This window comes from Miniopterus schreibersii (genome assembly GCF_964146895.1).
Source record: "Miniopterus schreibersii genome assembly, chromosome: 2".
Taxonomy (NCBI): Eukaryota; Metazoa; Chordata; class Mammalia; order Chiroptera; family Miniopteridae; genus Miniopterus; species Miniopterus schreibersii.
In genome coordinates this window covers 117,751,975-117,767,845 of record NC_138102.1, presented here as the reverse complement: position 1 = coordinate 117,767,845, position 15,871 = coordinate 117,751,975, and the positions used below count along the sequence as shown (strand labels likewise).

The 15,871-nt window shown below is 36.8% G+C and overlaps 1 long non-coding RNA gene and 1 pseudogene across 3 annotated transcripts in view; one reads left to right on the top strand and one right to left on the bottom strand.

Moving 5' to 3' along the window:
- Positions 1-15,871, bottom strand: part of LOC308552985 — a 206,504-nt gene that overhangs the window by 116,701 nt on the left and 73,932 nt on the right. The window lies entirely within an intron of this gene.
- On the top strand, positions 3,591-6,047 carry LOC308553572 (AP-1 complex subunit beta-1 pseudogene; annotated as a pseudogene). The gene has a single exon. The product of its transcript is annotated as an AP-1 complex subunit beta-1 pseudogene (transcript).

Below are 15,871 nucleotides of genomic sequence, written 5' to 3'. Positions count from 1 at the left end.
TAGTATATCTGGGTGGTAGGCTATCACTATCACTGTTAACAGTAAACATTTATTGAGTGTCAAATACTTTACATGTATTAATTTATTTATTTCTTATAATCCAAAAATTATAATAAGCTACCTTTAATGTGATCTTCATTTTACAGATGAAAAAAGCAAGTTACAGATAAAGTAATTAGCTTAAAGACACACAACTAATAAATATCAGAGTCAATATTTGACCCAAGGCTGTCTAGCTCCAATGTGCTTTATCCCACTACATGAGAAAGAGAAATGCTCAGGATGCTGCTGGAGCATAAATAAAATCCATCTTTACAGTGGAGTTTAAGTTTAGTTTTGACAAAGTGATAGCACAAAAAACTCTGAATAGTGAGAAACCTGTGTGATAGTGTGATGAGTAAGTAAAATGTTCTGTGGAGGTGAAGGACATGGTCTGAGAAATTTGAACTTTATTCTGGAAGCTAGGGAAAACTACTGAAATATTTTAAGGGTTTTAAACAAGGCAGCAATATGATTATATGTCATTTAGAAAGTTTATACTGGCAACAGTTAGGAAGATGAATTGAAGATAGGTTGATGAAACCCCAAACAGAAGTATTGGTGTGAAGAAAAGGAGACAGAGAAAAGATGCCTGATTTTAATATTTAAAAGGGCTGTTATTTCATGATACTTTCTGTGTACTAAGCGTTTACTTGGCATTTTACATATATAATCTTTCTAATTCCCCACCAGTTCCATGAGAGAGATTTCATTAGTGATGTGTTATAATGAGGTAATAAGGGCTTAGAGAGGTTAAGTAGCTTATTCAAGGGTTAGAGCTAGTCAGTCATAGACTTGGGAATCAAGTCCATGGCTTATGTTCTTTCTGGCTTATGATGGTACTTGCCATGCAAGTCTTTAATGACCAAATTTTGTAAATTTCAAAGCAATAGGTAGTAGAAAGATAAATTAGAAGTATGAATCTAGATTAATATTCATGTTTCTGGTATGGGTGTGAGTTTTTATATCATTTCACCAACACGTAAAGCAAGGAAATTTTAATACAATTTTCTCAAAAGATATGTTTATAATTGCTGCATTTATTTATTATCTCTTACTACTCAAACTCTGATCTGGCATCAGGCACCTTGTCTCTACCAGAGTCCCTGATGAGATCCACAATCATCTGCCTGTCTCTAATCCAAAGAACAATTTTTATATGCTTCTCAGCCTGCTTAGTAACACTCAGCACTATTTTCTACTCTTTTCCATTGGGACATTCTCATTATTTGAATTGCTTGCAATAATGCCCTTTAATTTTCTTCCTACCTCTCTATATGCTTGTCAGGCTCATCACAGTGGGCCGTTAAATATTGAAGTCACTTAAACTTAGTCTTAGAACCTTTCTTTTCTCATCCCTGACATCTTTATGACTTCAATTATTACTAGTTAGCTATACAGAGATAACAGATGCACTTACCCAGGACCCTTCTCTTATATCCATTCTTGGAAAATTCAAAATCGCCTTAAATATAGGGTATACAAAAAATAAATCCATGATATTCTCTCTCATTTCTAGTTCTTTTTCAGCCTTCCTGGTCTCTGTGAATGATACTGCAGATTTTGCAAGCAAGGAACTTAGTAGTCATCTTGGACACAGAGTTCTTCTTCACCTTCCTTATCTAATCACCACCAAGTCCTGTCAATCATATTTCCTAAGTATTTATCAGATTGTTTATATTTTTGCATGTGCATGGACAGCACAACATTCCCTGCTATATTTATTGCCACATAGAATTCTCAATAGCCTACAAACAGATATCCCCAGCCTTCTCTAAACTTTCCTTTAACCCATTCTTCATTGCAGAATAATATGTCAAAGTACATTTCTGATCATGCTCCCCCTATGCTTAGTATCCTTTAATGGTACATATTGCTCTTAGGAAAGAGGTTAGAATTCTGACTTCAGGACCCTGCATCATACAACCTCTATCTCCTGTTCTCTTGTTCCCTCTTTACACCAGTCTTCCCCTACTTTCTCTCATCCAGTGCCACTAGCCTTCTTCTAGTCCTTTATACTTACATTTGCATATATTGTTCCTTTTGGTTGGAATTAATATCTTAATTAGCTATTTCTACCCAACCTACTTTGAGTTCATATATCACTTCCTCCAGGAAATTTTCTTTGACCTACATATGTCAGATCTCTCTATTAAGGAACCACGGACATGTTAAGGGAAGGCCAAAAGAGTTCTTTATTTGTTGAAACATTAGTTCTCCAATGGACATATTTAATATAAAATGTGGGTGGATTAAATTTACAGATCAAGTTTTCTTGAATACACTATCTTTTAAAACTAAAAAATATGATGGTTTCCTGCAAAGTCCACCTGCTCTTTTTGGATGGTATTCTGTGCCAAATTTCCCGATGCAAAGGTGCGAGTGTATGTTTGTATATATTGTGGTGTGTACATATTTATGGCTAAAGGTAATGCAGTCAGATTTAATTGTACCATTTTACAGGTTAAATAAGGAGTAGAAAAATATTAGAAGGCAGAGGTAGTAGATATGAGTAGCAAGATATTTGGGGAGGATATATTAATGTACAGTAACTTGGGAAAAACAACTAGGGCACTGGGGAAGAAAAAAACAAAAGAAAAAATTATTTAAAACCCATTGAACTAGATGTACTATTTGTTCAAAGTAAATTTAGGCTTGATTGGTAGGAGGCGGCCTTTCTAGGCAATGGTTCTTTGATACCCTGTCTTGTGACTGAATTGCCTACTTACTTTCATTCTCTTTTTATTAATTTAAATATTTCCCTATTGTTTTTATAAGCAAAAATCCTTTTTGTCCTGCCCCAAATTTTAGAAACAATAAACACACATAGATATCTCCCTCAAAATTCAGAAACAAAATAAACTCTTTTTAGCTGAGAACTTTTTTCCATCCAGGATAAGAAGGTATTTTTTAGTTTGTTTTTTTAAAGGAGTACAAAGGGGGATAAATGACAAGTATGTGGAACTTTAGCCCCTACTCAGAAGGTCAAAATATCACATAATGTTTTATTCAAACTTCAACTCAGTTTTTATAATCATATTATCAGTGGCATGAATACTTTTCAGAAAAACTTTTGTTTCCCAGTTAAAACTATAATATAGCCTATACTCAGATGACAACAATGAACTCTTGCTCCCTCTCAGATAAGTACATTTGAATTGTAATCAAATTTTAACACCTTAAACTTTGCAAAGCTACTTTACCAGACTGCTACCCCAACTGAGTTTCATTCCAGCTATGGAAAATGTAACGTGCAAGGCTTATGAGACACCAAGGTGAAGCATAATACATCTTGTTAGGGAGCTATTTATTGAAAATAAGATTCTGTGCTTATAGAACATACATATTGTAGAGTAAAAGTCAAATCCACATGGATTTTTAAGACCAGACATGGACTTAAAGTTTGATACTTGTGATGGGTTTTCCTTCTCACTCTCCTTTGATGTTTCAGTGTATTGATGGGAAAGTTTAGGTGATGTGCAGGAAACATTACACCACCACTCTGGCTGCTGCCACCACCCCCATTCTTGCCTCCAGTGCACATCAACACCATGACTGACTCCAAGTGCTTCACAACCAATAAAAAAGGATAAATTTTTTAATTAAAAGCTAAACTCAACAGTGAAAAGAAAGAAAAGAGGAAGGAGGCTGTGAAGAAAGTAATTGCTCTATGACTGGGGAAGGATGTCAGCTCACTCTTTCCAGATGTAGTGAACTGTATGCAGACTGACAGCCTGGAACTAAAGAAGGTTGTGTATCTCTACTTGATGAACTATGCCAAGAGTCAGCCAGATATGGCCACCATGGATGTCAACAGCTTTGTGAAATACTGTGAAGATCCCAGTTCTCTGATTTGGGCCCTGCAGTCAGAACCATGGGGTGCATTGGGTAAACAAGATTATAGAATATCTGAGTCCATCCACAAGTGCTTGAAGAATGAAGATCCCTGTGTTCAGAAAACTACAGCAGTCTGTGTGGCAAAACGCCATTATATCAATGCCCAAATGAAGGAAGATTGAAGATGTCTGGATTCTCAGCAAGATCTCACAGCAGATTAAAATCCAATGGTGGTGGCTAATGCTCTGGCAATGTTATCTGAAATCAGTGTATCTCACCCAAACAGCAACTTATTCAATCTGAACCCACAGAACATTAATAAGCTGCTGACAGCCCTGAATGAGTAAACTGAATGGGGCCAGATTTTCATCCTGGGCTGTCTGTCAAATTAAAACCCTAAAGATGACTGGGAGGCTCAGAGCATCTGTAAGTGTGTAACTCTACGCTATCTCATGCCAACTCAGCAGTGGTGCTTTCATCAGTAAAAGTCCTAATGAAATTTCTAGAGTTGTTACCCACGTACTCTGACTACTACAATATGCTGCTGAAAAGTTGGACCCTCCACTTGTCACTTTGCTGTCTGGGGAGCCAGAGGTGCAGTACATCATCCTGAGGAACATCAACCTAATTGTCCAAAAAGGGCCTAAAGTCTTAAAGCAGGAAATCAAAGTCTTCATGAAGTATAATGATCCCCTCTGTGTTAAACTACAGAAGTTGGACAACATGATTCAGTTGGCAGCCCAAGCCAGTATTACTCAGGTTCTGGCAGAACTGAAGGAATATGCCACAGAGGAATATGACTTTGTTCACAAAGCTTGTGTGGGCCATTGGATGGTGTGCCATCAAGGTGGAGCAACATGCAGAACGTTTTGTAAGCACATTGCTTGACCTCGTTCAGACCAAAGTAAATCATGTGGCCCAAGAGGCAATTGTTATCATCAGTGACATCTTCCGCAAGTACCCCAACAATTATGAAAGTATCATTGCCACGGCATGTGAGAACTTGAACTTCTGGAGGGTGTTCATAATGAAGCACCCAGGTCCAGCTTACTCTGCTTACTGCCATGGTGAAGCTGTTTTCAAGAAATCATCAGAAACACAGAAGCTGGTACAGCAGGTCTTGAGTTTGGCAACACAGGATTCTGATAATTCTGACTTTTAAGATGGGGGCTATAATTATGGATGGCTTCTCTCAATGGACCCTGTCACAGCCAAATAAGTAGTCTTGTCTGAGAAGCCACTGATCTCTGAGGAGAGATCTTATTGAGCCAACTCTGCAGGATAAGCTAATCTGCCACATTGGTTCTTTGGCCTCTGTGTACCACAAGCCTCCCAATGTTTTTGTAGAAACAAGTTACAGAATCCATTGCAAACACTTGCCAATGCATGATATAGGTGACAGCCCACTTGGCATCACCACTGTCACCAAGGTCACCAAGCTGGAACAGCCTCATGTTATTCCCTCTCAACGTGACCTTCTAGGAGACCTTTTAAATCTTGACCTTGGTCCCCCAGTGTGCTACAGGTATCTTCCATGTGGGTGGGAGCAGTGAATCTCTTGGGAGAATGACTAGATAGTCTGCTTAGCAGTGAGCTTGGTGGGAGCATTGGAGGAAGTCGGGCAGTGAGACAGTCATTTCTGCCATCATCAGTGCTCACAACCATTATTCTTCACCTACTCCTGCTCTAGTCAGCAGTGGTCTGGATGATCTATTTGAACTTTCTACAGGATCAGGCATGGCACATGGTGGGTATGTGGCTCCTAAGGCTGTCTGGCTGCCAGCCATAAAGGCTAAAATGCTTGGAGATTTCCAGAACATTTATTCATCATTAAGGGAACATCTATATAGAAATGGTTGCCACCAAAATAGCTCTGCAGCACATGAGAGACTTTGCCTTCTAGTTTATCAAGAATAGTTTTGGTGGTGTCCCTCGCACTCGTCTGGCCATCCATACACCACTGATGCCAAACCAGAGCATTGATGTGTCCCTGCCTCTCAACACCTTGGGCCCAGTCATGAAGATGGAACCTGGATAACTTGCAGGTGGCTGTGAAAGACAACACTGATGTCTTCTACTTGGCACAACAGGATGATGCTCTAACTGACATTTTTTTATTAAATTATAATCTTCATGCAAGACCAAGGATTTATGTAAAAATTACAGACTAGGCCATCTATTTACTCTTAGATTTTACTCTTCACTTTTTATAAATAGTGATTGTGAAACTTGGAAACTATATTGTGGCTTTACCCACATAAATACAGAGGACTTTATTAACCACAAATAAAATTACCTAGAAACCCTCTATCTTTGAGGATATTTTCTTATTAGAACAGTGGCAGAAAGAAAGTTAAATCAGTGCAAACCAAAATGTACAACAAATTTGGATTAGAAGATAAAGAAATCTGATGACTTTTAGATTAGTGTTTTCCATGAATATGCTTATGGTACTGACATTTTAGGCAAAACAGTGTTCCAAGGTGGGAGATAATCCTATTTATGGTGGTATATTGATATTTCACCCAATTCCAGAATGCAAAATATGTCCTCAGTCATTGTGTCATCGCAAGAGCCTCCAGCATGTCCAGCCACCTCCCTAGTTTGAGCACCACTTTCTTTTAGGGAAAAAAAATAAATAAAGGTTTTGTTCTAGAAGTAGTAAAGAATAACATATTTAGGAAGAATTGAGGGATGTACAAAAATTAGGTAAACTTCATAGATTTCAGGTTTTAGAACCAATCAAGCCAATGTTTAAAATAATAAAAGGTACATGCTTGAAAAAATCTAGATATAATTTTTTTAAATAATGCTAGAAAGAAATGGGTTTTAATAATTATTAGGTTAAGGAACTCAATGATAACTCATGAAGATCCAAAAGAATAAGAAAAGATCTCATGGGAAAACTGGAATAAATAACCCAGAGAAAATAAAGATCCAAAAAAATTTGACATATACTTTGTTAAGTTTCAGAAAGAAGATTAATAAGAAAGCCAGTTGAGGACCCACTATTTGAAGATTGGGACAACTTTGGAATATGATTACATAAAATTTGGACAGCTTACAGCTTAAAATACTAAAAGCATTATTGGGTGAGTTTCAAGGTGACTCAATTATTGAATTGCAGAGGTTGCTTGTGCTGTGGGAAGAAATGCCCCAAGAAATTTATGGAATTAGAAATCTAAGAAAAGTGATAGGCGCATTAAATAAAACTAAAGGGGAAACAGTCAAGGCCACAATTTATATAAATAAATAGTGGTCTACGTATTGGCGTGAGGAAATTTCCTCTAGATGGAATAATGCCATCCAGGAAAGGTAAGATGTTTTTTAACAATGAGTGGTAGTGCATGGCCAGGAATTAGGCTGATAGTTCATTAGAAATGAAACTCAGGGGCTGTAACTGAAATTCAAAAAGAACTCTTAAATGCTGAAATGGTCCATCACCTAGTCATATAGTGTAAAAAGTTGTGGCCTGTGTTTATCTTAGTACTTCTGATCTGACTGTTTACTCAGGGAAGCTTACATTTACCATAACTTTTTGTACATCTCTATAAAAACTTGGGGAAATATTGAGGAAAGCTGTTCCCATTTTATATATGATGTTGCTTGTTGACACTTCAGTAGTTAACCAAAGTGAACATAATTTAAACCAAATATGTTGCCAATCTGCTTCTCAAAATGAATGCTCCTAGATAATTCAGAACTCAAATTTTAAATTATTTACTTTTTCCAACTCTGTATGGTTAAATTGAAGACATATATTAGAATAATTAATTTATGTGTTAATATCTCTCTATTTATTAAGAATACTCTCATGATCAAGTTTCTAAATAAATAGCAGGAATATAAATCAGAGGTATCCTAAAGGAGAACATTCTTCCTAAGAGGGAGGGATAAGAGAGTAAAGTTGATGGAGTTGAGAAGCTTTGGCAAACTGAAGATAGCCATGAATGATTGGATGGGATCAAAGTACTATGGGGGAGTAAATAACTAAGGTTATCCACATTATAAAGCTATGAATGTGCCCCGGCCAGTGGCTCAGTTGGTTGGAGCATTGTCCTGTACACTAAAAAGGTTGCAGGTTCAGTTCCTGGTCATGGCACATAACCTAGGTTGTGAGTTCCATCCCTGGTCAGGGCCTGTACGGGAGGCAATCGATGTTTCTCTCACTCCTTTCCTCTCTCTCCAGAATCAGTAAAAACATATCCTTAGGTGAGGATTAAAAAAATAAAACCACTATGAATGTTGCCAATAGAATTATAAATATAAATTACCAAATTCTCAGGAGAAATCAATTTTTAGAACTGATTGAGAATTCAACTGGGATATCAGATAAACCTGAAGAGAGACAGACCAGACCAGCTCTATGATCCTGGCACTTTGCTAGGCCTGGGTGTCTATCATATACATAGGGTGTGGCAAGATAGTAAAAAATCTGTGAGACTTCATTATTGGTACTGGGGTTTTACTTTCCAAGATTAAAGGTATCCTTCCTAAGATTAAAATATGTGAGAGGTTGTGACACCTGAGGCTATCTTATTCAAAGAAGCCAATTTAAATTTGGAGAAAGTAGGTCTGTGTGTTCCTCCTAGCCTAGTAATTGACAAGAGTCTGGTTAAATTAAGAATCACCATAGTATTGAGCAACTAGTAATACAGCTATGTTTCATTCTCAGAAGTGTTCCTTTTTGGAACCCTTGACTAAGTTCCCCATACTATAGGGAACTTGAAATAAATATCAAATCCAATTGCTTTCATGGTAGCCAGAGATTAAAATGGGAAATTTTTATAAGTGGAAAAGTCCTTGGGAAAAGAACAGAGATTTAGCAAATAAGTTTTGGTCTATACCCTGGAAAGATATGGCAGTACAAAACTACACTCGAGGCATTTATACAGTGGATGCGATTGTCATTCTGTTCTCCACATCTTTGGTGCATGTCAGGAAATTTCAATAAATATATGGGGGTGGGGGGCAGCAAAGATTAAAAAAGAGAGATAGAATTATCTTATTAATTTTCACATTAGGAGATAAATATCAAGAAATAAATAGACCTCTGTGGTAGAAGAAAGTTCTTAAAAAGAATCAACTACCTCAGATCTGCTAGGAGAGAAATGGGTGTCAGGCATGGGGACTCCATGTGGCAGGTCCTAAAGAGGTAGACATGCCCTATTGTGTGCTTTCCTGGTGTGTATTCTGTGGGGAAGTGAGAACAAGCATGCCACATCACCTCCAAAAACTGGTGTGAGCATTACCACTTACATTCATAGGTGAACTTTGAGAACCTGGGGACTGCACAGGTGATTTCTGGTGTCTGAACATCTAGGGAAGGTAAAGAGGGTTTCTCTGTCACCTTTGAAGATCCGTGGTGGTGGGGCTTTTTATTTTTAATCCTCACCTGAGGGTATCTTTTCTTTTCCATTGCTTTTCAGAGAGAGTGGAAGGGAGAGAGCGCGAAACATTGATGTGAGAGACACATATCCATCGGTTCCCTTCTGCAGAAGCCCGGATGGGGGGCAAGCCTGCAACTGAGGCACATGCCCTTGGCTGGAATCGAACCTGGGACCCTTCAGTCCTCAGGCTGAGGCTCTAACCACTGAGCCAAACTGGCTAGGGCGGTGGAGTGGAGCTTTTTTGCCCAGGTATTTGAGTCCGTCTGACCCAGCCCAACTGACAGCTCAGGTATCAGTGACCCAGAAAATGGGAAGATTTCATTCATGTTAAGACAATTAAAGAAAGGAGGCTAAACAACCCAAAGCAAAGATTTACCAAAAGGCGAAACATGGAGGGACAAAGGAGATGGCAGTGTGAGAGGAGAGGAATAGCCCTCAAACTCTTTGGGAGAAGAGCTGGGAAGTATGGTGGTATCGTTTCCCTAAGTGGCACTCTCCCCACACTTGAGGTGAGACACTTTGCCAAGCGCAGAATGTGAGATTAGTGGCAGCACAGGCTGTCAGACTCTCCCAGCACAGGGCCAGGACTTCAGGGCTGACCTGTTAGCCAGCCTCCAGTTCAAGCCTCGTTGATGGCATTGTCTTCCTCGCCCACCAGCCAGAGTGACTTCACTGCCCGAGCACATGGTGGAAGGTTTCTGACAGCAGCACTTTCTTTTGAAAACTAGGTTGCAAAAAACTAACAATGATGAGGAGCTGATCGGGGCAGTGTTTCCCCACTTAAAAGAGCCCTGATGGGAATAAATGAAAACAAAAAGAAACTTCTGTTCAGGGTGAAGATGCTGAAGGAAAGGTGGTGCAGTTAAGTTAGTTGCACACAAGTTAGGTGCCACAAGTTCAATCCAGCTTTGCCTCTTATTTACTGGCAACTTAAACTGCAGTCCCTTAAACTGTATGGCTCTTAAATCACTTGATTATAAAGTGGCATTAATACTATATGCCTTATAGGTTGTGAATATTTCATAAGTGACGTAACAGATTTTGAATGCAAAAACAAAAACAAAGCTCTTACCTAGATGGAAAATGATAGATCAGGATGAGGCCATTTAATTAGGTCGATGGGGAAATATCTACTGCACTTTGTTTTTACTGGACTCTGACAGTAATTTAAACACAACATAATGAAGTAGCCCTGCCTGAGGATCCAGGTTGTATATAATACCCGCTAAGACTGAACAGTCCCTTGCAGAATAACGGCAGCTTCCTTGGGCAAGTGTGTCTACTTTTCAGAACCAAAAGGCCACTCAGATGGGATAAGCATCCCAGTGTTTATTCCTACAGGTTCAGAGGATGTTGCCTTCTCTCAGTTTTATTAGTATAACAGAATTAATAATTCTTCCTCTTGTACATCTATATCTGAGTTGGTTTTAAGTTTGGGAGGGGGAATGAGCATAATATGCCCTCTGGAATTCCAACGTCAGTCCATATTTTTTATATCCTGATCTCCAGAATAGTTGTCATTACAGCCACAGTACATAGTACAGGTCTTGGAACAATGCATTTATTTTAGTTCACTTAATTATTTTAATTTATTTTAATCCTTATAATAGCTTTGTGAGCAAGATATGAAAAATCTGTTTTAACAAAATAGAAAACTATGGCTCAAGAGGTTACCTGACTGAGAATCAAACAAATGCCTGTTTCCAAATTTTATCGCACTTTCCTAATGCCTGGCTTCCTATCCACAAGAAGAGGTAGCAAGTTAATCACCTGGTCATTTTGTTGAATGAATTGAATGCTTGTTTATACTTAATTATGATAAACAAACAGACGAGATGAGGAACACTTTGGAAAGTCTCAAAACTAGATTAAGAAATTGGCCATTATGCTGGTAAGTTGAGAGCCATTGAAAAATATTTGAGGAGACTCCTGTGATTTTAGTTGTAGAGGATAATAGTAAATTGGAAGGAGGTAGACTGAAGCTTAGAGACAGTTTGGGAGGCTGATGTGCTCCCTGCTCTGCTGTCTGGGGCTATAGCAGCCTGATGTAGGTTGGTGACAATGAAAATAGAAAATAATGGGTGTTTTAGGATGTTCAACTTTTTAAAAATTTAAGAAATATTAAAAATATCAGTGTATTATTAATATTAGTTTGGATTTACACTGTCTTTGTTGCCCAGAAGTCCATCCAAGTAATTATACAGTCCCAGATTATTCATAAAGCACTGAACAGATTCCAGAAAGTGATGCATTTACTCACTATAAATCTGTGAGCAGAACCATGGAGTACTGTTATTTTTCAAAAGCAAACTCAGTGCTTCCACTTATAAAGTAGTATCAAGGTTATAGTTTAACAGCAGCTAAAAATTAAATTTACATCAACCATTAATCTTTCTCCTTAGGCACCACTTAGATTTTGCTATTCCTCTACTGGAAAGCCTTCCAACGATCCCCATTATCTCCCAGATTCCATAATTACTTCATCATAATGGGGGTCCAGCCAAGCTTTTTACCCCTGTCAGAGCTATCCCCTATATAAAATCCATATACTTAAGAAAAAAAAAGAATCAACATCTTATCCTGTATCCAGCTTATAAGCATATCACCCCATCTTCATGTCTTCAATTATAAGATTTAATTTTTATTTCCATCTCTGAAGTGAATCTGCTCAGGTTTGAAGGTGTGTGACTTTGGGAAATTTCTATGACTTTCCTTTGCCTTGATTTCTTCCCTTCCTTTTCCCTCCTCTTTTTCCCTTCTCCTCATTAAGTAGGTAATACGAGAGACTTTTAATCATATTTAGGAGATTGTAGGCACTCACATGTAAGCTGTTATCTATTATTTTGACTTAAGTAGGTCCGATCTACCATGAAATAAATAATATTTCTTGAAGAATCAAAGCTATAGGTTTTTCCTTTGAAGTTTTTGCAATTGGTTTAACTAAGATATTATTGGTGTCATATCTTTAAATGTGAGGTGTTTGGAATAAGGGAAAAAGCTAATTCACTTAGTCTTTGAGCAGCTAAAGTTATCAGATCTTTTTCTCTAAACAACCAGTATGTCAGAGGGAACTTCATTCTAATAGCTATTTACGTTGTGTGAAAGAGAAGAGAATGCTAACTCTTAATGTCTTTGTTTCTATGCCTGTTGCTGAAGGTGAATACAAGAGCTTAGTTTAGACTTGGGGTAGTGAACACACCACACAGGTTATGTATTATAGACTTGTACCCCTGAAACCTATATAATTGTGTTAGCCAATGTCACCTGAGTAAATTCAATTAAAAACAAGAGCTTAGTTTTAAAAATTATATACATAGAGAATTTCTGGGTATTGCAGAGTCCTTCCTCGAGAGGAAAGAGTCACCCCTTTAAATGATTGGCTCTTAGAGAACTGAGGCAATGGTAGAGACTAGGGGAGGGTTACATTATTTTTCATAGTGAGTGATATCATCTCTCTGTTCCCCATCCTTGATTTTTTTGGTAATTTTTAATTTTAATATACTTTTAAATTTAGAAATAGGTGCAAGGCTCTCCTGTTTACCCCTGTACACCTATTGTAAACACGTTTTGCTCTCATTGCTTTTTCACTGTCTTTTTATCTGTGTGTGTATGAATTTTTTTCTGAATTATTTAAAAGTTGTAGATAATATGACCTCTAGAACCCTAAATATTTTAGTGTTTATCAGTCAAGGACATCTCTTAATAGCCATAGAATATATATCAAAATAGAAATTGATGGTAATATAATCCTGTTCTTTAATCCAGAGTCCATATTCAGATTTCTTCAGTGATCTCAATAATGTTTGTCATAGCTGTTACATTTTCCAGTCGAGGCTCTAATCCAAGAACACATATTGTCTCCTTAGTCTCCATTCCTCTAATGTGTTCCTTCACGTAGTTGTTATTGGTGTGTAATTGGTTATAGACTTTCTCAACAGACTGAACAAGGAAAATAAAATATCCCCAAGCTCCCAGGCATCATATTTCCTTTTTGAGGCTATGCTGAGACTTGCCCCCAGTTGCTGCAGTAGAAACCACTCACATGGGAAGATGGGGTTATGACAATGGCAAGCATCACCATTCAAGGTGCTGGCCTTATTTGAGGTCTTTGCCTCTGATTCTTAGGTTTAATAAAATCACTTTCTTTACTGCAATAGGCTAAGAAAAAAAGCAGCGGTTGATCCATAATAATATAGAGTTTAAATTGACCATTTTTCTTTCTAGAGTAAGAGCTCTAAGAGATAAATTTTTACAAGTATTTACAACAAAATTTCACAGATGTTAGAATTACAAAATGATCTCCCAAATTGTCTTATTTTACAAAAAAGTACACTAAGACACAAAACATTATTAGTCTATGGTGTTGGAATTATAAATGGTAGAATCTAAAGTAGAACACTTCACTTGCTTAATGGTATTTGTTTACTTTAGCATACTTTCTCTTCATAGCCACCACTGTATATTACATACTAGATGATGCATGACTGTGTCATAGAAATATTACTTTATAGTCTTTGTACATAATATTATGGAGCAGAAAAGGTTATGTTTATTTTTGGTGTTTGATTGTAAAGTTACATATCCTAATAATTATGGGTCGATTTGATGTCTATGTGATACACTATCATCTGGTTACCAAAGGAAAATGTAGTTTATAAGTGTCGATGGTTCATGGCTATATAGGTATAATTATTAATGGGTAAAGTTTTATTTTTGAGTCTTTTTGGTTCCCTGCATTCTTGCTTTTAATTTGCACTTATTTTAATGTCATCAGGCAATTTTCTGTCTCCTATTCAGCAAAATTGATGGCAATATCCTTGTAGTGAAACCTCAGGAGCCAACTTTATTTTCCACACTCACATATTCTATTTCCACAGTTACTCTATAAATCTTTGTTTTTCTTGTTTATCTAGAGTTCTCAGTGACTTTTTAAGTTTTCTTTCTACTTGGCAATACTTTTGCTAGTGGCTCTCCAAGGACTATGAGAGTACCTGGGAAATTTAACTGGTCTATAGAGTAGCACAAACTTGGCTTTATACACTTCCGAATAAGTATTTTTAGCAGCAAAGTTAATAGGCTCAGAAATATCAGACCTGGATTGTATAATTTTATAACAAAGCATAAGTAGATAGAGATGAAATAATTTTGATTTGATTTACCGTTTTTATATTTATATAACCTAGATGTTGTGAAAAATTCCTGGTTTCAAGAAAAACAGTTTGATCATCAACATATAGGAGTGTGGAATCCTTTTGGGTTCGGGTCAATGTATATAGTGAGTTCAAGCTTGTAAAGATTCTGTATTTTACCCCACTATGTAAGGATATAACAACTTCACCTAGACCTTGAATGTTAGAGATGTAAGCTAATGCTACAGAATGATAAATAGGGTATTTCTTGTTCTTTATTAATAGATGATTAGGGCCACTGCTGAAAACAGAGGCATTCTAAAGAGAGCAACATATAACTTCAAACATATTTTTCAGGATTTGTTCAATGGGTGTACAGTGAGCTCTGTCATACTCAGTCATTAACCAAACACTCTTCCCCCATTCTGACCATTCCTTGCCAGTTGCAAAGGAAAAGAGGAATGAAAGTATAGATAACATTCCTGCTCCTACTTCAAATTCCTTTAGCCATAGGTCTTGCCTAAGGTGGAGAAGGGAATAAATTGTATATATGTGTGTTAATTGGAAACATACTCTTCTACCTCAAAATCCTTGACTTTGTATGCCTTAAGAACAATAATATTATCTTGCCTATCTGTTTAATAATTATCAAAATCAGGATACTTAACATTGGTACATTATCTAACTCATAATAAAATTATTGTGCCAATAAAATATATTACCTATATCTACATATCTTTCCTTTTTATCTTTATATATATATCTACATGCAGGGGTGGGCAAAAGTAGGTTAACAGTTGTTTGTACTGGAAAGTTTATGCTTGTATTTTTATTATATCATTTATAGGAACAACTGTAAACCTATTTAATACACAAAAAGTGTGTGTGTGTGTGTGTGTGAGTAAAATATATAGGTCAACTACCTTGTGGAATACCTCTCAATATGGATTTGTCTGATGTTTACTCATGTTTAGTTTCAGCTATTACATTTTAGCAGGAATATCACAAAAGGGACATTGTGTCCTGTTTAAGGCATCATGTAAGAGGCCCACGATGTCAGTTGATCACAACATAGCATTTAACCAAAAGATCAAATTAATATCAGCTATCTACAAAGTTTATGTATTGTGAAGTCAGTATATTTTCCTTCAAAATTGTTAATATTTGGGAAGATACTTTACAATTATATAAATATTATGTTTCTTATCATGCTTATGCCCTCAATTATTTTAAAATTCACTGATAATTTTTAAATTTCATCATTTCTTCTGTAATTATTGGTTGATACTCTACTGAAAATAATAGCTCTTCCTTCCTTACCTTCCTTCCTATCTGCATAACTTCATGAATTCTAATTTTATTCCATGGGCCTTAATGCCTTATTATTATCATAATTATTATTTACTTTGATATTCAAAATATCCTAGACTGGCCAGTTTGAATGCCTTCTAGCTGGCAACTATATACTTTCTATGT